The sequence below is a fragment of the Arachis hypogaea genome, chromosome 20 (genome assembly GCF_003086295.3).
Source record: "Arachis hypogaea cultivar Tifrunner chromosome 20, arahy.Tifrunner.gnm2.J5K5, whole genome shotgun sequence".
In the NCBI taxonomy this organism is placed as follows: domain Eukaryota; kingdom Viridiplantae; phylum Streptophyta; class Magnoliopsida; order Fabales; family Fabaceae; genus Arachis; species Arachis hypogaea.
The window spans coordinates 58778463-58802077 of NC_092055.1; the positions used below are offsets into that span (position 1 = coordinate 58778463).

Below are 23615 nucleotides of genomic sequence, written 5' to 3' on the forward strand. Positions count from 1 at the left end.
ATTTTAGGTTTTAGATGTAGTTTTTAGAGAGAGAGAGAGGCTCTCTCCTCTCTCTTAGGTTTTAGGATTAGGATTTCTCTTAGTTTATGGTTATTTCTTCATCCCAGGTTCAATGTTCCTTTAATTTAATTTCTCTTCTACTTTTATTTACTTTATCACTTAGTTTATTTGCTTTCCCAATTTGATTTATGAATTTTCCCATGTTAGAATTGATATCTTTATTTAATATAATTTGAGGTATTTCAGATTTATGATTGCTTTCTTTAATTTATGTTATTGATGTTTCCAATTAATCTTCTCCTGGTCAAGGCATTTTTATTCGAGTAGATTTTCTCCTCTTTTGGCTTTGGTTGAGTAATTGGTGATACTTGAGTTGTCAAACTCAGCTGTTGATTGAAAATTGGAATTTGCTGATTAGTTTGGATCCCTCTAAAGCTAGTCTTTCCACAGGAGTTGACTAGGACTTGAGGAATCAAATTGATTAGTCCACTTGACTTTCTTTTATTTAGTAAAGGTTAACTATGTGGGAGCAATAAACAATTCTCATCACACCTGATAAGGATAACTAGGATGGGATTTTCAGTTCTCATACTTTGCCAAGAGTTTTTATAGTTAGATTGTTTCCATTGCCATTTACTATTATTGCTTCTTATCTTAAAAACCCAAAAAGATATTTTTTCCATAACCAATAATAAATCATACTTCCCTACAATTCCTTGAGAGATGACCCGAGGTTTAAATACTTCGGTTATAAATTTTATTGGGTTTTGTTACTTGTGTCAACCAAACTTTTGTATGAAAGGATTCTTTGCTGGTTTAGAAACTATACCTACAACATGATTATTCTTATAAAATTCTTTACTAGCAGAAAAATCCGATCGTCAAAATGGCGCCGTTGCCGGGGAGTTGCAATTGTGTGCCTTATTATTGGTTATTGTAAATATTTTATTTTGCTATTTATTTGTTTTTATTTTTGTTTTTAATTTTTATTAGCTACTATGAGTTCCCACCCCCATCACTTTGAGTTTGGTTCTAATGTTGTTGAAAAGAATGGAAGCTATAACAGGAACATGCGTCAAGGTCGAAACAATCACAGATGGAAGGAGTCACGAGGATCTGATCAACCCTTTCAGCAGCAACACTTTCCAAAGTACCAGGGACAACGACCACTCTACAATGCATACCCAGACAATAGTTATGGTGGACCCCTTCGTGAAAAACCACCTCCACCAAATTACTATGGTCAAGAGCCATTCCGAGGTGTGTGCCAAGATGATAGATATGGTGGACCCCATTATGGTTACCAACAAGCCCCATCATATGCCTATAAACCACCTGCTCAACATAGCTTCGAACTACCATACTCACAAGCCAAACACAACCATTCACCACCATATAACCCTAACCTTTATCTACCCCAATTCCAATCCAATTGCTCCCAAGAACCACCACTTCTATATACACTATGTCCATATCCATCGATCCAAGAATCACAGGCTCGCCTCAAGGACACAGTGAACCAATTTCATGCAACCCTTCATCAATTGGAGCAAGCGATAAATCGATTAGTCCCCAGTACGAAGGAGACACTAGAAGCTCCGGTGGACAGTAAAGAACATGACTTTGTATTGGAACAAGTAGAGGGAGCTACAATTATCGAAGAAAAAGAATTGGTTGAAGACTTAGGAGACGCTGAACCTCCATAGGAATCAAGAGTTGTGGAGAATTTCGCCCAAAAATTTGCAGTTGATGCTAAGGAGGATAGTGCACAACCCCTAAGGCATGTATCTTCTGAAGAACTGGACGGAACAGATCAAGAAGCAATTTTCCTTGGTAATGATGATCATGAATCAAGTTCTCCTAATGATGACCTCGCAGTCACAATTGAACTCTTTGAGCTAGAAGAATCTCCCCCGAGTGAATATGAGGATGATGTGGAGGAAGAATTTTCTCAACCTCCAACTTATGACTTGAGTGATGAGGAAGAAATTGAAGACTTTGATCAAGACGAGGTTGCAATTGAAGAGGTCTGTCAGGAAATGGAAGAATTCACAGAGGAGTACAAGGAAGTGGAGCTTGAAATCGATGGCCAGCTTAGAGCTCTTTGCGGCTTTAAGAGTAAGCGGGAGATGGTTAGTAATAGTAGTTGGAATCCAAAGTTCAACATGGTTCCACGCTCCAAATGGAAGTGCAAGGATTGGTATAGAGCTCGATTGAATAAATTTCAGAAGAAGTTTGGATATCTCAGTGGAAATTCAGGTTGTGTACCGCCCGGTTGGAATAATGAAGATAGAAGTGAAGACGGGTTCAAAAGCAAGGTTTGGGATCCTGGAATTTATCCTGACAATCAATACTCCTGGAGCCTGAAAACCTGCGTTAACTTGCTCAAAGGCTTCCCGTGCCTAGTATGGGACCCCGGAGGCTATTGGAATTGCAAACGTTGGTGGAGATTCCTGGATGAGTTCAAGCACAAGCCACCATAACAGGAAACCCCTCAAATGTCCAACTTAAGGATTTTAAATAAAAATGCTTGGTGGGAGACAACCCACCATCGTATGATCGTTCCTTTTCAAATTTTAATTTTATTTTGTTTTGTTTATTTTTATTTGTATTTTATTTTATTTTATTTTCCCTAGTAGCGTTTATAACATCAGTATCCGCATTTGCATTTCGCATTCTGCATTTAAAAAAAAAATCACACCACGCGTGCGCTTGGGCCACGCGTGGGCGTTGATTTCAAATCGACGTCGCCATCCAACGCCCAGAAAGTTGGGCTGGAATCATGCGGCTGGTATGCGTTAGGCATAATTTGGGACACGTGTATGCGTCAACGATGCGTACACATCATTTTCATTAACACACACCATGCGTAGGCGTGGGCGACGCGTATGCGTCGCGTGAAAATTTTGCCCCCCAATTGAAACAGAGAGTTGCGCCAAAACGACGCTGGATTTGTGCGTTTAGCACAAATTCTAGTCGACGCGTACCCGTGCTTCACGCGTACGTGTCATTTTCCTTATCCACCATTCACGTGTTCGCGTCAATGACGCTTTCGCGTTGTTGCACTTCCGCCTCAGCCACGCTTTCGCGTGATCCACGCGTCCGCGTGGATTTGAATCCATTTAACCCCCCGACGTGGAAACCCTAACCCAGCATTGCCCCTTTTTCACCGCCTCCCCAACGTTCCACCTCCATTTCTCTCTTCCCCCTCCAACCTCCCACTGCCACTGCCGTCCAGCCCGCCGCAGCGCCGCTGTCGCCACCCCTTGCCGCACCGCCCTCACCCCCTCTTTCGCCCTTCTCTTTCTCTTTTCTCCTTTTCCCTCTCCCTCTCGCACCACCACTGCCCCCGCCCCTGCCTCCATGCGGCTAAACCAGCACTGCTGCCACCAGCCAGACCGTCGGCAACACCACCCCCCAATGCCACCCCCTTCCTCGCCCCTCCTCCCTTCTCTTCCTCTCCCTCTTTCACCCCCTGCCTCCACCAAGAACCACCACGCGCCGCCCTGCACCACCGTGAGACCTACCGCCGTGCCGCCCATCAGCACCACCACACCACCACCCTCTCTCTTCGTTCAATTTTTGTTACTGCGCGTACCAGGTTCCACTGCACTCCGATTCCTTTCCCATTTCAGTTATTTAGTTTGCATATTTTTCAAATTTTGTTCAAATTAGGATAGTTAGAGATGCATGTTCGTAGTGGATTTTAGGTGGTTAGGTATCTAGGATGTGGTTAGTGGATTTAGGTCTGATAATTGCACTGTTCTTGCTGCTTGCTTTATCTGTTTCACAATTTTGAAATTGCTGTGCTGTTGATGATGCTCATATGTTGTTCATTACTGTTAATTGCTGATTTAATATTACTGCAGATTGAGTTTGTTTATTCTGAATTCATGTACCTTGCTATTTGTTACTCTTTTCTGCACTACTTTAATGTCATATGAACTGAATTTTTGCTCCTGTTTATTACCCGGGAACATCTAATATATAGCCGAAATGCTGTCCGATTTTTCCGAAAATTATTTCACTTAACTCCCATTCATAAATTGGCTTTGGTACTTTTGAATTATGCACTAATTGCTTTCAACCAGGCCAATTCATGGATGAATGGGCTAGCATTCCTACTCATTCTGGTTCTCTTCTTAGTCAAATCGCATTATTGATGATTTTATTCATTTTGCCCTTCTTTTATTTATTTGATTTATCATCATTAGTCTGCATTCTCTACTTGAATGTGAGTTGCTTGTTCTTCAAGTTTGTGCAATTTTTGTTAATTAGGAACTACAATACCATGCCACTAACTTTAATTACACTTTTTAACTCTTAACTGCATTAACTTTCTAACTTCTCTCTTAGTTTTCAACTAACTACTTTTATCCCATTTCACGGCATGATTATTATTATTTCTGATAAAAAAGCTTTCCACATATTATAGAACTTGGATTGTGATTTTTATTTTAATTCTTTGACTTTAAATTGCATACAGTCCAAAATTCTACATCTATCTAACTCACCTCATGCTTATATTGCTATTTTATTCCTCTTTGGTCCATTTATGCTTATATTGCTAAAGTCCTATTTGCTTACCTATTTTCCTACTTTAGTTTAATAAACTGTATCCTGGAACTTTTGCTTTTCAGGATGTCTGACCCAAAGGGCAAAGAAAAAGCCAAAACAGGCACAGGCAAAAGGAAAAGAGGAGAGTTCTCTATGGCTATCCTAGATATCCTCCATGATGATTCCTGGCGGGAGAAGAATTTTACTCCGCAGGAAAAAGCTGACCAGTTAGTGCTTGCAACTGACCCAGTCAAGTTTGCCAACCGATACTGTGAACTGAAGTATCCAGTCTTTGCAACTTCAAGGAACCTATATCTAGAAAAGACCCTCTGAACTCCAGCTGAATTATTACAGTACACCACATACCAAATCAAACAGAGAGGCTGGTACTTTCTGGAGAGGAACTTGATTGAGGTAAATGCATCGTGGGTCAGGGAATTTTAGTGCAACTATTTTAAAATGACCCTGGATGCAGTGCAGTTCAGAGGAAAGTAGATTTTAGTTTCTGAGGAGGCAATTGAAGATATCCTCCAACTCCAGCCTAAGTCTGATGAACCAGATGGTTACCAGAAAGCTGAGGAGGATTTGCGATTTATGAGGTTTGATTGGGAAGCAGTGAAGCACACTATAGCTATTGATCTTGCTGTCCCATGGGTTATGGGAAAGTCAACCGTGACCCCAAAAGGCATCAAAATCATCTACCTGAATGATGAGGCTTGGCTATGGCAGCAAATTCTGAGTAACTATGTGATGCCGAGCACTCACGAGATTGAGGTGCCAGCTGCCATGATTACTCTTATTTGGTGTGTGATAGAAGGCAAGGACCTGTACCTTCCTCGATTTATCCGGTACTCCATGTCCAGGGTCCATATCCGAGGCACTCTGCCTTTTCCCTACTTGATTACTCAGCTGGGCCACCGAGCTGAGGTACCCTGGGAGCTTGCGGATGAGAAGCCACCCGCCGCCGATTGCAAGAAGATCATCCCACATGGCAGGAAGTTCTAGGCTTTGGGCTACAGACCACCCTTTCTCACTGCCTCCACTGAGGCAGCCACATCTTCTGCTGCCCCTTCAGCACCTGCTGCACCAGCCACCACCACAGCACTTTCACCTGCTCCTGAGCCCATTTACCACCTTGTGCACCGCCTCTTCGAGCGGCTCGACCAGATGGAGCGCCGCAACCAGCGGCGATATGAGAGGTCTGAGCGTCGCAACAAGCGACGCTCTGAGCATTTAAAATTGATGATCCGATCGGGCCACCATGACATTCTCTCCACGCCTGACACACCATCAGAGTCATCTGAGGAGGAGGTGGATGACCATGAGGAGGATGATCGAGCAGCGACTGAGCAGGCAGGACCCGAGCAGGCTACGTCACATCATGAGGAGCCCCAACAGATATAGCCAGCCGATCAGCAGGTCCCTTTACAGACAGAGCCCCCGCTTCAGCAGGCAGATCCCCAGCCACCCATATAGACTACAGCACCTCAGGCCACCATAGAGACACCAGCAGAGCACCCTTCCGGAGATGCCACTTCTTCACATCCTGCTTGATTGCGCATCGGGGACGATGCTATTATTTAAGTGTGGGGAGGTCGCCATCTCCGGTGACTTTATTTTGGTGAACAATTTTCATACTCTTTATCCAATTTTATTTCTTCTTCTGTATTTTATTTTATCTTATTGTCCTTTTAGTACTTGCACATTTTCTTTTGCTGTATTTCTGTTTATTTCGACTTTATTATATTTTGCATTTTGTGCTGTGTATATATATATCTTAGATATTTAGCTTAAATTGCACCTTTAGCTTATTAGTTGTGATATAGAAACTTATGTGTTCCGAGGGTTACCTGAAATCGTAGGTCGATCTCGGATGAGATCTCCTGTGTTGATCGGAGATGATGTGTCCGGCTGAGAGTGGAGGCCGGAGCTATCGTATCCGACTTGTTGAGCTTGGCTGCACTGCTGATCCTTCGTCACCGGAGGGTGGGGGGTACCTGCAAGGGACTCCGATGCTTAAGTTAGCAAGGGTATTAAGCAGGTTTTAGTTGAACCAGAGTATGAGTTATACCTGAGTGCTCCAGTGTATTTATAATGGTGTGGAGTGACCTTTTTAGATAAGATAATTTAGTTATCTTATCTTATCTTTATCTTTGATTGAGGTCATCTTATCTTCAAGGGAACCGCCCTTATCTCTATAGGCTTGGACTGCCTTTGGATTTGGGTCGTGTTCCTCTATCTGGGCCCTTTATTGGGCTTTCCTGGCAATTTGGCCGAGCTCTTTGAGAAGAGGTTAGATAGTCTGACCTGAAAAGGTCGATCGCTTTGTCGTTAAACATCCCGGGTCGGATAGCTCAACCTAGGGTATGAACAGTGCCCCTACTCAAGCTCGATCTTTCTTTCTAAGGTCGAGTCTTAGTTTTAGGACTTCGATCCTTCTCTGGTGAAGCCGAACTCAAGCATTTTGTCGACTTCCTTCTTTGTAGAGTCTTTGTTTTTGAATGCGGAACATTTTTCCCTCTCGCTTAGAAACGCGGGCTTTAGCGTTCTGGCTTTTTGGGAATGTGAGAGGGTTTAATACCCTCATTAATTGATTTTAATTGCCTCGTTTCTTTTGGCTCTTTTGAACTTTACGCAAAACAGTTTCTCTTTTTTGCTGTAACTTCTCCTCTTCTTTCTCGCTTTCAGTTTTTTGCTTGAGACTTGCATTTTTGCGCTACTTTCCGCGACGTCATTTGCTGATTTCTTGGTGTTTTCTTTCCTCGAAAGGCGATTCTGTCTCTTCGTCTTCAATCTTTTTCGAAGTTTCTTCCTTTGTTCAGGTTAGTTCTTCTTTTCATTGTTCTCATCATTTTTCTGGTAAAGCTTTGATTCTGAATGTATGTTGGAAAGCTTGAACCTTTTTTGTAGTCTTGTATTTGTTCGTCACTGTAATGTATTTTTTGGCTTCCTTTTCGTCTTTATGCATACTCCTAGTACTTCTGTGGAGGCTTTTTAGAGCTTTGCATGTTTTGCTGTTGCTTCTGGTTGTTTTTTGATACTTGAAAACTGCATTTTTTTACTTCTGCAAAGATTGTCCCTTGATTTTTGCCCTATTGATAGCTTTCCTTGCTTCTGAACTTTTGTAAAAGATGATCGGTGCTTGTTTTGATTTACTTTGTTTGTTCGGGGGGGATTTTATTTCTCTGAATAAAAGGTTGTGTCTTTGATGATATTTTGTTGCTTAGTAGCTTTGTTCGTTGATCAAAACTGGGATGGTGAGTCTGGAAGGTAGTTTATTTTGATGACTTTACTTGATTTGTGGCTCGTAGCTTTCTTCTCAAAGTGTCGCTTTAGTTGAAAAAGGGGGTTTATTGTTTTCTTGTTAGGACGTATCGAGATGTAGGCTTGTAGGTTTTCCTGAGTCCCTATCTTGCTAACTGCCTCCAAAGGATGTCCCTGGATCTTCTTGGTGTGGATCCTGGGGTTTTCTTTTGTTGTTTGTACTGCGTTGGATTATGTTGGCCGAGTTGTTTTGATTTCATCCGAGATTTTTTATAGTAATCCAATCTTCTTTTCTTGTTTGTAGGACTAGTTGGCCATGTCTTCTCTCAAAAATATTGTAGAGACGTCCTCTAAGGTCCCTGAGGAATGTCCGATTGGTTGGACTCCCTTGTTTTGATGTGTGTTTCTGTGGTAAATACTGAATTCTGTGTGGAGCTTAGGAAACATCACTGCCTCTGTAAGAGTAGAGATCAAGAGAGGAATTATGAATTGGTAGCACCTGACTCTGAGGAGAGGGTTTGCTTCCCTACCCTGACCCAGGGGGAGCGCCCTTTCTTTTATGCCTATGACTAGTTTTTCAGCCAGTTGGACATCACTTTTCCCTTCAATTCCTTTGAGACTGATTTGTTGTGGTCGTGTAATGTAGCTCCATCCCAGCTTCATCCGAACTCCTGGGGCTTTATTAAGATTTTTCAGCTTCTTTGCCGAGAGTTGGATGTTACCCCTTCTCAAACTCTTTTCCTTTATTTGTTTGTTTTAACTAAGCCCGAGATTTCTTCAAAAAAGAAAGCCTCGTGGGTTTCTTTTAGATCTGCACAAGGACATAAGGTTTTTACCATGTATGACGAGTCCTTTAGGGACTTCAAGAATTATTTTTTTCAAGGTTTGAGCTGTTGAGGGAGCTCGTCCCTTTTTTCTGGAAGCGAATGATGAGCCATCTTTCCCTTTGCATTGGTAGCAGAATGTAGTAGTATCCCGATATGCGTGGGAAATGCTCGACGAGATTGAGCAGGCCTTTGTAACACTTTTGGAGGACCTTTGGTGGGAACCTCCTCATTTGGATACTAAAAAATCTTTGGGGGACCCCTCCCTCGTCCAAAATGCATTGGGTATTACTTGATATATATTGATTCTTGTTTTTACTTTGCTTTCTTCTTCTTTCCTGGTTTCTAAAACTACTAGTTTTCATTTTACAAAGATGGCCAAGAATAATGATGCAATAAAAGCTTTCTAGAAGGTGAGAAAGGCTACTGCAGCTCAGAACATCTCGACCAAGATGGATGGAGAACGGTCTTCTCAGATAACATCGAAATCGTTTGTGCCGAGCTCTCCCAGACCGAGGAGAATGATCCCTACTCCTCAAGTTCGCTTAGTGGATCCTCCACAGTCTTCTGCTGCTACCTCTGGTGCTCCTCCTTCCAAAAAACAAAAGACAACTGAGCCTTTCAACCTTGATGCCCCTGAATTTGACGCGATTGAGTTTGTCGATCAGCAGATTGGTCCTTACGGTACCATTCCTACTGACGATGTCTCTCTCCTTCGCCATTTGGACTTTATTATTCGGAGTAGCGTCAAGATGGCACATATGGGAGCTGCCCTATACCAAACTGCCCAAGACCTTCCTCTTCATGCTACCAAAGCCTTTATGGAGGAGGCTAAGCAAGAGTTCGACCATATGAAGGGTTTGAAGGAGGAGCTCCAAGTGAAAGTGACCAAGCTGGAGAAGGAGTTGGAAGGCAAAAAGGCTAGTTCTGTTGCCTTGGCAGCGTCTGTGAGGTTGGCTAAAGATATAGTATTGAGACACAAGGATAGCTATGTCACGGCCTACAGGGAAGTGATATGTCTTAGGGAGGAGTTGGAGTCGGCCCGGGTTGATTATACTGAGCTCCAGGGTCACCTTGTAGGCAGCGTAAACGCTGCTTATGAGAACCTGAAGGAGCAGGTTCAAGTTCTTGCACCCGAGGTCGACCTTACTCTCTTCAGTCTGGACAATGTTGTAAAGGATGGCAAGATTGTCCTTGACGACCCTGATGACGATGATGTTGAGCCTCCCTCTGTGCCTGCGGTCAAAGCTTCTATTATGCCGACTTCTTCAGCTCCTTCCTCTGAGGTCGTTCATCCCAAATCAGATCCTGATTGCCAAATCTTGAATAGGGATGACGGGACAGTGGATGCAGTGCCTCTTTGGACTCACCCTCCTTCACCCCGTGTTGATGTTGTTGAGAAGCCTTCAGATAAATAGTTTTCTAAATATTTGTGTAGATAGCTCGGCTTGTGGGCTTTTAAACTCTTTATGATGTTTGCTGACTGTTGACACTCTTAGTTGCTTGTTTAGAAACTTTATTTTGAAAAACAAAATAGTTTCCAAGTTCTTGGGGCTGATTTTGGTAGCCTCTTGAGCTTGTTATTATTATAACTTTATACTTTTCGTATAATGTCTGTTTGCATCTGCCTTGGTATCTTTTTAGGCTTTTCGGAGTGTTGGAGCTTTGTTGACCTCTTTAGATTGCCTTTATACTTGTGTCTTGATTCCTTTGAGGTTGTAGTTGCTTGGATCCAACTTGTATGTCGGCTTCCTTATGTTGGCTTGAAGTTATTTCTAATAACTCCATTTGTTGGGACCTTTGTGAGGTCTCCGTTAGTAATTACCTTTATATCGTTAAGGTTTTCAGGAAGTCGACTTCGTCATTTCAATTACTTCTAGTAATCCTTTCTTTTGGACCTTATTGGGTCTTATTTTAGGAATTACTCTTGTAACTTGTTTGGGGGAGGCCGACTTCTTTATGTCAGTCTTACCTAAGTTATTTCTAGTAACCCTCTTTCTCGGACCCTCGTCAAGTCTCTTTCAGGGGTTATTTTTTATAACTTGTTGATTTTGGAACCGACTTCCTTGTGTTGGTTCCTTCTAAGTTATTTTTGTAATCCTCTTTCTTGGACCTTGTTCAGGTCTCTTTCAGGGATTACTTTTATAACTTTATGTTTTGGGCCGACTTCTTTATGACGGGCGCTTCTAAGTTATTTTTGTAATCCTCTTTCTTGGACCTTGTTCAGGTCTCTTTCAGGGATTACTTTTATAATTTTATGTTTTGGGCCGACTTCTTTATGTCGGGCCCTTCTAAATTGTTTTTGTAATCCTCTTTCTTGGACCTTGTTCAGGTCTCTTTCAGGGATTATTTTTATAACTTTGGGCCGACTTCTTTATGTCGGGCCCTTCTAAGTTATTTTTGTAATCCTCTTTCTTGGACCTTGTTTAGGTCTCTTTCAGGGATTACTTTTATAACTTTATGTTTTGGGCCAACTTCTTTATGTCGGGCCCTTCTAAGTTATTTTTGTAATTGTCTCTCTCGGACCTTGTTCAGGTCTCTTTCAGGAATTACTTTTATAACTTTATGTTTTGGGCCGACTTCTTTATGTCGGGCCCTTCTAAGTTATAGAAATCCTCTTTTATAGGGCTGGCCAGACCTCTTTCCAGGGATTTACTTATAACTTTGGTTATTGCGACTGATCCGACTTCTTTACGTCGTCCAGTCTTTAAGTTATTTTTTAGCAATCCATCTTATTAAGACCTCGTCAGGTCCTTTCTATGGATCACTTTCGATAACTTCTTGCATTATTCTGTTTTCATTTTTGCCGATTTTGTAGAGATTGGGTTAATCCTCGTTTGGTCGACCTTTTGATGAATTTGGTTTTCATCTTTATTGGTCTTTATCGTGATCGTGCAGTGAATTTGATTTTCACTTTCTGCCGATCTGTAGCTTTATAATCGGACGATGAATGTTTCAGATTAATGCGCCTTGAGAATTTGTAGAAGATCTAAACATATTTTATTCAAAAATATATACATGTGGGAGCTTTATCCTTCTAAGTCGGGCAATTTATAGGTCTTGCCTTGGCGCCTCATTAAAAAACCTTTTCAGGAAAAAGAGTGCGCGTTATCCTTAGATCATTTATCGTCCCTAACTATAGTACCTTCTTAGGTTGCAGGCGTGCCATGACCTAGGAAGCTCTCGCCCATCGAGTTCGGACAGTCTGTAGTAGCCCTTTCCAAGTACTTCTATGACTCGGTAGGGTCCTTTCTAGTTTGCTGCCAGCTTTCCTTCTCCAGGTCGAGTTGTTCCGATATCATTTCGGATTAGGACGAGGTCGTTCTCAGCAAATCCTCGCTGCACTACCCTTTAATTGTATCTCGAAGCCATTCGACGTTTTAATGCCTCTTCCCTGATCCGAGCTCTTTCATGGACTTCTGGGAGTAGGTCGAGTTCTTCCTTTTGAAGTTAGGAGTTGGCTTCTTTATTATAGTGGATAACTCTAGGCGAACCTTCTTCAATCTCCACTGGGATCATTGCCTCCATTCCGTACGCTAATCGGAAAGGTGATTCCTTTGTGGTGGAATGCGGCGTTGTTCGATATGCCCATAGGACTTGTGGGAGTTCTTCAGCCCAGGCTCCCTTTGCCTCCTGTAATCTCCATTTTAGCCCAGCCAATATGACTTTGTTGGCAGCTTCGGTTTGTCCATTGGCTTAGGGATGTTCTACGGAAGTGAACTGGTGTTTTACGTTCAAGTCGGCCGCTAACTTTCTGAATCCTGCATATGTGAATTGGGTGCCATTGTCTATGGTAATGGAGTATGGAACCCCGAACCTTGTGACAATGTTCCTATATAGGAATTTTCGACTTCTTTGAGCAGTGGCGTTAGCTAGGGGTTCTGTCTCGATCCACTTTGTGAAATAGTCTACTCCTACTATGAGGAATTTAACTTGTCCCGATCCCTGAGGGAAGGGTCCGAGAAGGTCGAGTCCCCATTTTGTGAATGGCCAAGGTGAGGTCACGCTGATGAGTTCCTATGGCCGGGCGATGTGGAAGTTGGCATGTTTCTGACATGGTGGACATGTCTTTACGAACTCCGTGGCTTTTTTTTGTAGAGTTGGCCAATAGAACCCTGCTCGGAGTACTTTTTTGGCAAGTGCTTGCGCTCCGAGATGATTACCACAGATGCCACTATGTACATCTTCTAGAATTTCTTTTGTGTTAGAAGTCGAAACACATTTTAACAATGGTATTGAAATCCCTCTTTTGTATAGAGTATTGTTTATGATAGTGTAGTATTGTGCCTCCCATTTTAACCTCTTTGCCTCCTTTTCATCTGTAGGAAGTGTTTCTGTTTTGAGGTAGTTAATTATGGGAGTCATCCATCCTTGATCCAGACCTGTTATGGCTAGGACTTTTTCCTCTTCCGAGATTGACGGGTTCTGCAGCGTTTCCTGGATGAGGCTTCTATTGTTGCCCCCTGGTTTGGTGCTAGCTAGCTTTAAGAGTGTGTCAGCTCGGGCATTCTGTTCGCGGGGTATGTGGCGTATCTCATATTTCCCGAGTTGTCCGAGTTGTTCCTTGGTTTTATCCAAGTACTTTTTCATTGTAGGATCCTTGGCTTGGTAGCTCCCTGCTATTTTTGAAGTGACTACCTGTGAGTCGCTGAAGATGATGAGTTTTTGAGCTCCAACCTCTTTAGCCAGCTTCAAACCAGCTAGTAGTGCCTCATATTCAGCTTGGTTGTTTGAGGCAGGGAACCCGAATTTGAGAGAGAGTTTGATTTGGGTTCCTTGGTCACTTTCAATTATCACACCCACGCCGCTTCCAGTCTTATTTGAGGAGCCATCCACATAGAGATTCCATTCTATGGGGATTTCCGGGGTGTCCGTAAATTCTGCAATAAAGTCGGCCAGGTATTGTTATTTGATGGCTGTCCGAGCTTCGTATTGAAGGTCGAATTCGGACAACTCAACTGCCTATTGCAAGATTCTACCTGCTAGGTCTGTTTTCTGCAATATCCCTTTTATGGGCTGGTTGGTTCGAACCCTAATGTTGTGAGCTTGGAAGTATGGATGAAGTCGTCGAGATGTTAGTATGAAAGCGTAGGCAAATTTTTCTATTTTTTGGTAGTTCAGCTCGGATCCTTGTAATGCTTTACTGATGAAGTATACGGGTTGCTGCCCACTGTTGTCTTCCCGAACTAGTGCTGAGGCTATTGCTCGACTTCCTACTGCAAGGTACAATATGAGTGGTTCTCCTTCCCGTGGCCGAGTTGTAAATCATGTTGCTTGTATGCGAAGTTTGTATTCGTAGGTTTTGATGAATGACAAACCAACAAACGACATGAAAGACAAACTAACAAACAACTTGAATGAACAAGCATGTTGAAAGATCAACCAACATTCAACGTTGAGGAATGAAGAGTTGAAAGCAACACAACAACAACAAGAAACTCAAGTCCACAACATTTGAAGACAAGTATAGTGTCTTAGGACTTAGGTAACTTCTTGTTAAGAACCAATTGCTAAATCTCTCAACACACACTCACAAAATGTTTTGATGCACATCTTGCAATTCGATGCTAGCCAAATGGTTTAAAAACTTGTTTTCAAAGGTACAAAAGCATAGGAATTGACTCCAACAAGTTTGAGATCAATCCTAAGTATTTTGAAGTGATTTTAAGCCATTCTTTAAGGTTTGCATCGATGCACACTCATCTTGCATCGATGCAAAGCATGCGACGACTTGTTGCATCGATGCAAAGATGTTTGCATCGATGCAACCTAGCTGAAAATTCAAATTTCAGCTTTAAAGACACATTTGCATCGATGCAAAGTGTTATGCATCGATGCAAATGATTCAAAAACATAAAAAACGGCTAGTTTTGACAAAAAGGCTCCATCCCATTAACTCCCCAACGTTTCTAAGGTTTGGGGAGTCTATAAATAGATGGATTGAAGCCTTATTTCATATACGTGAGTATTTGCAAACTATCTTATTCATATTCTTTCATTCTACACATTTTTAAGGTGTTATAATACACAATTTGAGAGAGCAATATCAATTGGTTCAATAGTGCTAAACTTGTAATCATACACTCTTCTAGAGAGTACTCATTTCATCTCAACAATTCTTTGAGAATTGTTTTCTTGTAACACTTTGTAAATTGGAGTGTGATCTCCAAGGTTGAGTCAAGAGTTATAAACACTATAGTCGGTGAGAATACCAAAGAGGTATACTAAGTACTCAAGGCAAATCTTAGAGAAGGTATCTCTAAGTGGAGTGGGTTAGTATACGAGTGGTGATCATATACCGTGAGGTGTTAGAAACTAAGGACTCGGATTGTAAAAGGTTTTGCGCGAGCACCTTGAAGCTTGGCAATAGTGGAACTTCTCAATAGCGATTGAGAAAGAAAGTGGACGTAGGACAAGGATTGTGCCGAACCACTCTAAATAGCGTTTGCATCTCTCCAAACTCATCTCTTCAATATTATTGTCTTTTACCTTTGAGCAAATAAATTGTGATCGAAAAGTAGCTTCGTAAGTACTTAAGGAATAGCTTAAGTCCGATTGGTGAAAAGCTTGATCAATTTATTTGAGTTGGTGTCTATTGGAAAGTAAAAGCTCCTTATAAATGCTTAGCAATTGAGTTAAGCTCTTGGAAAAATACTAGTACAATAACACTTTTGTATATTGTCTTTAACTTTCGCAAAAAGATTCATTGTTGTTGCAATACTCAATTCACCCCCCCCCTCTTGAGTAATTGTGCATAGGTTCTACACGAGTTAGGATAGGTGGTTGTCCAAGGAATCTTTTGAAATCTGGGAAGGCTTGCTCGCACTCCGTTGTCCATTCGAACTTCTTTCCCTTCCTTAGGGTGGCGTAGAAGGGGAGAGATCTTATTGCCGATCCGGCTAAAAATCTGGACAAGGCTGCCAAGCTCCCGTTGAGTTGTTGTATCTCTTTGACACAAGTTGGGCTCTTCATGTCGAGTATGGCCTGACATTTATCCGGATTTACCTCGATTCATCTTTGTGTGAGCATAAAACCCAAGAATTTGCCAGCTTCTACTGCGAAGGTGCATTTTGCAGGATTGAGTCGCATGCCATGCCTTCTTATAGTGTCGAATACTTGGGTCAGGTCAGACAATAGCGTCTCTTCACTTTGTGTCTTTATTAACATGTCGTCCACATAGACTTGCATGATTTTTCCGATGTGATTTGTAAAGACCTTATTCATTAATCTCTGATAAGTAGCTCCCGCATTTTTAAGACCAAAAGGCATGACGATGTAGCAGTAGTTTGCTTTTGGGGTTAGGAATGAAGTTTTTTCTTGGTCGGGTGGATACATTGGGATTTGATTGTATCCCGAATATGCGTCCATAAACGAGAGGTATTTATATCCAGAGGAGGTATCTACCAGAGCGTCGATACTTTGGAGTGGATAAGGATCTTTTGGGAAGGCTTTGTTGAGATCAGTGTAGTCGGTGCACATTCGCCACTTCCTATTTGATTTTTTCACCAAGACGATGTTAGCTAGCCATAGTGGGTACTTGAATTCTCTTATGAATCCTGCCTCCAATAGGGCTTGTACCTGCTCTTCCACAGCTTGGGATCGTTCTGGTCCGAGTTTTCTTCGTCTCTGTTGTACTGGCCGTGATCCTAGGTAGACTACCAACTTGTGGCACATTAATTTGGGGTCTATGCATGGCATGTCTGCAGCCTTCCATGCAAAGAGGTCGACGTCATCTCGTAAGAACTGTACGAGTGATTCTTTTATGTCTCCTTTTAGGCTCGTACCAATATTGGTTATTTTGTCCAGGATGTCTCCGATCTGGACTTTCTCTACTTCACCTTTAGGTTGTGGGCGGAGTTCTTCCCGCCTCTGAACTCCACCGAGTTTGATTGTGTGGAATTCTTCTCCTCTGCCTCTGATGTTTAGACTTTCGTTGTAACAGCGACGCGCCATCTTCTGGTCTGCTTTTATTGTAGCTATCCCTTCTGTAGTTGGGAATTTCATGCACAGATGTGGAGCCGAGACTATTACGCCGAGCTGATTCAATGTTGTCCGACCTATTAAGGCGTTGTAGGCTGAACTCACGTCGACCATGATGTAGTCTATCTTGAGTGTTCTTGATTGGTTTCCTTTTTCGAAGGTGGTGTGTAGTGAGACGTATCCAAGTGGTTGAACTGGGGTGTCTCTCAGTCCGAACAGGCTGTTCGAATAAGCTCTGAGTTCTTTTTCTTCCAGGCCGAGCTTGTCGAAGGCAGTTTTGAATAAGATATCGGCGGAGCTCCCTTGGTCTATCAGTGTGCAGTAGAGATTTATGTTTGCCAGTATAATAGTGATGACCATGGGATCATCGTGTCCTGAGATGATACCAGCTGCGTCCTCTTTGGTGAAAGTAATTGCAGGGATGTCAGATGCTTCCTCCTTCCCCTCGACATGATATACTTCTTTAAGATATCTTTTGTGAGATAATTTGGAGATTCCTCCTCCCGCAAATCCGCCGTGTATCATGTGGACATGTCTTTCTGGTGTACGAGGTGATCGCTCGGTTTGTCCGACATCTTCGTCCCTTCTTCTTTTTCTTTGCTCATCGTCTCAGGTGGTCAGATACCGATCCAATTTCCCTTCTTTTACTAGTTTTTCTATGATATTCTTTAAGTCAAAACATTCGTTGGTAGAATGTCCATGATTCGATGGTATTCACAATATTCAGTCCGATTTCCTCCTCCTTTTTTGCCTTTGAGTGGTCGAGCTGGGGGTATTTTTTCAGTGTGGCAAACTTTCCTGTAGACATCCACAAGGGACACCCGAAAAGGGGTGTAATTGTGGTTATTTTTTATTTTCTCCCCATGTCGATCTTCCTTCCTTTTGGACTCCTTGTCCTTATCCCAGGAGGGGTAGGTGAATCCGGATTTTGAGGTCTCTCCTAGTCGGGAGTTTTCCTCCATGTTGATGTACTTCTCCGCTCATTCTTGCACTTTGTTCAGAGATTTGGGGTGTTTTTTCGATATAGATTGGCTAAAAGGTCCCTCTCGCAAGCCATTGATGAGGCCCATAATGGCGGCCTTCGTTGGTAGGCTATGTATGTCCAGGCATGCCTTGTTGAATCTTTCCATGTAGCTGTGTAGACTTTCTCGATCTCCTTGTTTGATTCCTAATAAACTTGGGGCATGCTTAGTTTTGTCTTTATGGATAGAGAATCTGGCTAGAAACTTTTTTGCCAAGTCGTCAAAGCTTGAGATGGACCTAGGGGGTAGGTTGTCGAACCACCTAATCGCCGTTTTGGTTAAGGTAGTCGGGAAGACTTTGCAGCGGACTGCGTCTGAGGCGTCGGTGAGGTACATTCGACTTCTGAAATTACTGAGGTGATGGCTGGGATCTGCCGTGCCGTCGTATAAAGGTATATCTGGGAGTTTAAAGTCCTTAGGGATTTTGGTTTTCATGATCTCCCTAGTGAATGGATCTTGATCTTTACGAGAGTTGTCCTCATGGGTGGATTGAGTAGCTTTGGCTTTGAGATCGGCTTTGAATTTTAGAAGTTTATCTTCTAATTCCCGGCGCCGCCTTATCTCCCGTTGTAGATCCTTCCCAGCTTCTCACTGATGTTGGGCTTCTTTTTCAAGCTGTTTTAGACGATCTTGAAGCGTCTCTAGAGCTGCCGGGTTTGGTGAGTTTTTCTCCCCGTTAGATTCTGGGTATCTTTTGGTGTAGTGTCCACATTTTTGTGCGGTGTTCTATCTTCTAGATCTGAATCATGGTCGTTGTCATGGTCGTCCGCCATGGTGATGGGATGACTTCTAGGTCCCCGGAAACGGCGCCAATGTTCCGAGGGTTACCTGAAACCGTAGGTCGATCTCGGACGAGATCTCCTGTGTTGATCGTAGATGATGTATCCGGCTGATAGTGGAGGCCGGAGCTATCGTATCCGACTTGTTGAGCTTGGCTGCACTGCTGATCCTTTGTCACCAGAGGGTAGGGGGTACCTACCTGCAAGGGACTCCAATGCTTAAGTTAGCAAGGGTATTAAGCAGGTTTTTAGTAGAATCAGAGTATGAGTTATATCTGGGTGCTCCAGTGTATTTATAATGGTGTGGAGTGACCTTTTTAGATAAGATAAGTTAGTTATCTTATCTTATCTTTATCTTTGATTGAGGTCATCTATAGGCTTGGGCTGCCTTTGGATTTGGGTCGTTGATGAGCAGATAATTTATACGCTTTTTGGCATTGTTTTTAGTATGTTTTTAGTAGGATCTAGTTACTTTTAGGGACGTTTTCATTAGTTTTTATGTTAAATTCACATTTCTGGACTTTACTATGAGTTTGTGTGTTTTTCTGTGATTTCAGGTATTTTCTGGCTGAAATTGAGGGACTTGAGCAAAAATCAGATTCAGAGGTTGAAGAAGGACTGCTGATGCTGTTGGATTCTTACCTCCCTGCACTCAAAGTGGATTTTCTGGAGCTATAGAACTCGAAATGACGCGCTTCCAATTGCGTTGGAAAGTAGACATTCAGGGCTTCCCAGAAATATATAATAGTTTATATTTTGGCCAAGAATAGACGACATAAACTGGCGTTCAACGCCAGCCTTCTACCCAAACCTGGCGTTCAGCGCCAGAAAAGGAGCCAAAACCAGAGTTGAACGCCCAAACTAGCACAAATACTGGCGTTCAACTCCACAAATGACCTCTACACGTGCAACACTCAGGCTCAGCCCAAACACACACCAAGTGGGCCCCGGAAGTGGATTTATGCATCAATTACTTACTCATGTAAACCCTAGTAGCTAGTTTATTATAAATAGGACCTTTTACTATTGTATTAGGCATCTTTGATCAGTTGTATGCTATCTTAGATCACATTTGAGGGCTGGCCATCTCGGCCATGCCTGGACCTTCACTTATGTATTTTCATACGGTAGAGTTTCTACACTCCATAGATTAAGGTGTGGAGCTCTGCTGTTCCTCAAAGATTAATGCAAAGTACTACTATTTTCTATTCAATTCTTCTTATTTCGCTTCTAAGATATCCATTCGCACCCAAGAACGTGATGAAGGTGATGATTATGTGTGACGCTCATCATCCTTCTCCCTTATGAACGCGTGCCTGACAAACACTTCCGTTCTACATGAAATAAGCTAGAATGAATATCTCTTAGATCTCCTAACCAGAATCTTCGTGGCGTAAGCTAGAATGATGGCGGCATTCAAGAGAATCCGGAAAGTCTAAACCTTGTCTGTGGTATTCCGAGTAGGATTCAATGATTGAATGACTGTGACGAGCTCCTAACTCGCGATTGCAGGGCGTTAGTGACAGACGCAAAAGGATAGTAAATCCTATTCCAGCATGATCGAGAACCGACAGATGAATAGCCGTGCCGTGACAGGGTGCGTGAGCATATTATTCACTGAGAGGATAAGATGAAGCCATTGGCAAGGGTGATGCCTCCAGACGATTAGCCGTGCCGTGACAGGGCATTGGATCATTTTCCCGAGAGATCACCGAAAGTAGCCATTGACAGTGGTGATGTATCACATAAAGCCAGCCATGGAAAGGAGTGAGACTGATTGGATGAAGATAGCAGGAAAGCAGAGGTTCAGAGGAACGAAAGCATCTCCATTCACTTATCTGAAATTCCTACCAATGAATTACATAAGTATCTCTATCCCTATTCTATTATATAATATTCGAAAACACCATTATCAATTTATATCTGCCTAACTGAGATTTGCAAGGTGACCATAGCTTGCTTCATACCAACAATCTCCGTGGGATTCGACCCTTACTCACGTAAGGTATTACTTGGACGACCCAGTGCACTTGCTGGTCAGTTGTATCGAAGTTGTGATAAATTATGAATGTGTAATCACGATTACGCGTACCAAGTTGCACACGTGCCAGGAATAGTTTGAGCCTGGTCATCACAATATCGTGCACCAAGTTTTTGGCGCCATTGCCGGGGATTGTTCGTGTTTGGACAACTAACGGTTCATCTTGTTGCTCAGATTGGGTAACTTTCTTTTCGTTTTCTTTTCAAAAAATTTTTCAAAAATATTTCAAAACTTTTCTCATCTGTTTTCGAAAAAAAAAAATGTTTTCAAAAATTTTATTCAAAATTTTTAAGAATGAATTCTAGTGTTTCATGAAGCATGTAAAGCCTGGCTGGCTGTAAAGCCATGTCTAAATTTATTTGGACTGAGGCTTGCAATTTGTTATCAAGAGCAATATACTCTCGTGTTAAATGCTGAAGCTTGGCTGGCCATTGGCCATGTCTAGTGTTTTGGACTGGAGCTTTCTTTGAAAGCTTGGCTGGCTAGTGAGCCATGTCTAATTCCTGGACTGAAGCTTTAAACTAAGAATGCAAGATTCTTGGAATTCATATTAAAAATTTTGGAATCCTTATTTTTTCTTTTTCATATAATTTTTGAAAAAAATCCAAAAAAATTAGAAAATCATAAAAATCAAAAATATTTTTCTGTTTCTTGTTTGAGTCTTGAGTCATATCATAAGTTTGGTGTCACTTGCATATGCATCTAGCATTTTTCGAAAATATCATGCATTCGTAGTGTTCTTCATGATCTTCAAGTTGTTCTTGGTAAGTCTTCTTGTTTGATCTTGATGATTTTTTGTTTTGTGTCTTTTCATGTTTTTCATATGCATTCTTGAATTCTTAGTGCGTAAGCATTAAAGAATTCTAAGTTTGGTGTCTTGCATGTTTTCTTTGCATCAAAAATTTTTCAAAAATATGTTCTTGATGTTCATCTTGACATTCAAAGTGTTCTTGGTGTTCATCTTGACACTCATATCATTCATGCATGCATTCATTGTTTTGATCTAAAAATTTCATGCATTGCATAATTTTCATGTTTTTCATAAAAATTTCAAAAATCAAAAAAATATCTTTCCCTTTTTTCTCTCATCAAATTCGAAAATTGATTTGACTTTTTCAAAAATTTTAAAAAAATCAAAGTTGTTTCTTATGAGTCAAATCAAATTTTCAATTTGAAAATCTTATCTTTTTCAAAATCTTGTTCAAAAATCAAATCTTTTTCAAAATTCTTAGTTATTTTCGAAAATTCCAAAAATATTTTTCAAAAAAATCTTTTTCTTATTTTTGTATTAAATTTTCGAAATTAACATAAACAATTAATGTTTTGATTCAAAAATTTGAAGTTTGTTACTTGCTTGCTAAGAAAGATTCAAACTTTAAGTTCTAGAATCATATCTTGTGATTTCTTATGAATCAAGCCATTAATTGAGATTTTAAAAATCAAATCTTTTTCAAAACTAATTTCAATCATATCTTTTCAAAAATATCTTCTTATCTTATCTTTTTCAAAAATATCTTTTCAAAATATCTTTTCTAACTTCCTAACTTCTTATCTTTTCAAAATTTGTTTCAACTAACTAACTAATTTTTTTGTTTGTTTCTTAACTTTTTCAAAACTACCTAACTAATTCTCTCTCTCTCATTTTTCGAAAATATCTTCCCCATTTTTCAAAATTTCTTTTTAATTTATTAATTAATTTAAATTTTAAATCTTAATTTTCGAAAATTACTAACATTTTTCAAAAACTATTTTCAAAAATCACTAACTCTTTTTCAAAAATAATTTTCAAAAATTCTCTCTCCCATCTTATTCTATTTATTCATTCATATCCTAACATCTCATCTCACATCTTTTCCATCCTCACAGTTGTGTTTCTTCCATTATATTACATTCTTTGTCTCCCCCTCTTCTTCCACTCACACAGGGATCCCTATACTGTGGTATAAAGGATCTCTATTATTATTATTATTTTTCTGTGCCTTCTTCTTTGTCATATGAGCAGGAGCAAGGATAAGAACATTCTTGTGGAAGCAGATCCAGAACCCGAAAGGACTCTGAAGAGAAAATTAAGAGAAGCTAAAATACAACAATCCAGAGAAAACCTTTCAGAAATTTTCGAACAGGAAAAGGAGATGGCAGCCGAAAATAATAATAATGTAAGGAAGATGCTTGGTGACTTTACTGCACCTAATTCCAATTTACATGGAAGAAGCATCTCCATTCCTGCCATTGGAGCAAACAACTTTAAGCTGAAACCTCAATTAGTTTCTCTGATGCAGCAAAACTGCAAGTTTCATGGACTTCCATCTGAAGATCCTTTTCAGTTCTTAACTGAATTCTTGCAGATATGTGATACTGTTAAGACTAATCGAGTAGATCCTGAAGTCTACAGGCTCATGCTTTTCCCTTTTGCTGTAAGAGATATAGCTAGATTATGGTTGGATTCTCAACCCAAAGACAGCCTGAACTCTTGGGATAAGCTGGTCACGGCTTTCTTAGCCAAGTACTTTCCTCCTCAAAAGCTGAGCAAGCTTAGAGCTGATGTTCAAACCTTCAGACAGAAAGAAGGTGAATCCCTCTATGAAGCTTGGGAAAGATACAAACAGTTGACCAAAAAGTGTCCTTCTGACATGCTTTCAGAATGGACCATCCTGGATATATTCTATGATGGTTTATCTGAGCTATCAAAGATGTCACTGGACACTTCTGCAGGTGGATCCATTCACCTAAAGAAAACGCCTGCAGAAGCTCAAGAACTCATTGACATGGTTGCTAATAACCAGTTCATGTACACTTCTGAAACAAATCCTGTGAGTAATGGGACGCCTATAAAGAAGGGAGTTCTTGAAGTTGATACTCTGAATGCCATATTGGCTCAGAATAAAATATTGACTCAGCAAGTCAATATGATCTCTCAGAGTCTGCATGGAATGCAAGCTGCATCCAACAGTACTCAAAAGGCATCTTCTGAAGAAGAAGCTTATGATCCTGAGAACCCTGCAATAGCAGAGGTAAATTACTTAGGTGAACCTTATGGAAACACCTATAACTCAACATGGAGAAATCATCCAAATTTCTCATGGAAGGATCAAAAGCCCCAACAAGGCTTTAATAATGGTGGAAGAAACAGGTTTAGCAATAGCAAGCC

General features: G+C 41.2%; 1 non-coding gene across 1 annotated transcript; it reads right to left on the minus strand.

Annotated features, from left to right (window-relative positions):
• Positions 1-22995: 22995 nt before the first annotated feature.
• On the minus strand, positions 22996-23103 carry LOC112787378 (small nucleolar RNA R71). The gene has a single exon (XR_003194794.1). It is a non-coding gene; the product is annotated as a small nucleolar RNA R71 (small nucleolar RNA).
• Positions 23104-23615: the final 512 nt, after the last annotated feature.